The sequence below is a fragment of the Triticum dicoccoides genome, chromosome 3A, assembly GCF_002162155.2.
Source record: "Triticum dicoccoides isolate Atlit2015 ecotype Zavitan chromosome 3A, WEW_v2.0, whole genome shotgun sequence".
Lineage (NCBI taxonomy): Eukaryota > Viridiplantae > Streptophyta > Magnoliopsida > Poales > Poaceae > Triticum > Triticum dicoccoides.
Window position 1 is genome coordinate 733,691,440 of NC_041384.1, and position 1,452 is coordinate 733,692,891.

Sequence of the window (1,452 nt, forward strand, 5' to 3'; positions counted from 1 at the left end):
CCCCCTAGGACCGGCCCTGGTCCGACTTCCTCCTATCCTCTTCAATCAATCAATCCCCTTCGTCTTGGTTTGAGTGTTGGAGCTGCACGCCACCGACGCCAGCAAGCCGTGCACCATCGTCGGATGGCGGATGAGCCGGAACTTAATCCTCTTGCGGGCTTGCGGCTCCTCGTCAATTGAAATCAAACGCCCATGCCTGCTGGTTTAGTTTAGTGCTTCATGCTTGCCTAATTGCCTTGCTTGCTTGGTTATCGGCTGGTTGATTGCAGAACGTGTATGTAGTATTTTTCAATTACACAGATGATAATTGAGAATTTAGGCGTGATGGTAATTTATTCATTTGGATGTCCACTCCATTAAATGCTACAGAATTTTATACTAGTACACTATAAGTAGGAAGAGTAGAATAACATATCTCTAGTTATTGGTCCTGTTTAGTTGTATTTTGGACATGAAGGTGTGGTCTTTTTTTTTAACCACCAAAAGTGTGAAAATGTTATATATGGTGTACTTGTGTGAACAAGATACATATATTATGATGAGGCCACATAATTATCTCTTGCATATGTTCTATGATTGACTTAATGGTTTTTCATGCATATTTTTCGGCTTTTTTTTCTGCAAGAGAAATTTCCAGTCTATTCATCAATCATGGCAGTATAGAGAACACAAGAGTTACATGGAGTTGGCCCCCTCTTGTGCTTTCGCCATGCTCCGCTACTGCTCACATGGCTGTGTTCATACGTTGCCCTCAGAAGTCTATTTACTCTGATGGTTAATCAAAACCTATGGCTTAACCTCTTGTTAAAACTCGATCCCTTGCTAGAGCAAAGCAAAACAACAGACGCTGAATTTGCATCCATGTTATTTCTTCTACTTAAAAAAAATGCTAACTGAACAGTCTGACATTCCTGTCTGTATTTATGTCAGGGCGTATCAGAACTAAACTTATAGTTCGTTCTCATGTTTGTGCAGTCTTCAGCTAGGAGAGGTCATTACACACCATATATTCGTCCGCTCATGATGATTCCTACCCTTACATCATGATGACAAATAAGATTAATGCATGTTCGCTTGAGATGATCTTGGTATGTTGTTTAGCTCGAAATATGTCCTTGTTGATTGATTATCTGGTACAACCAAATGAGACGGTTTACGAGTTGTGCTTATGACGTTGCGAAGTCATTGCTACAGAGGCCATCTGATTAATCCAAAGTAGGAGTATATTCCTTTTGCTGCAGCCTATGACTATGTTTGTTCCATGGAAGTGCTGTTCTTCAGCTCTCAGGTGATTATGCATCTGTGATAAACAGTAAAAAAATTGAAAAAAGGAAAAACATTAAAAAAAATCTTGTGATAAACATTCAATATTTACCAACATGCAAAAATTTGTGACACTGGAAGCGGAATCTGGGTCAGTTAAGTTTGTCATGACTTAAAACAGACACGACA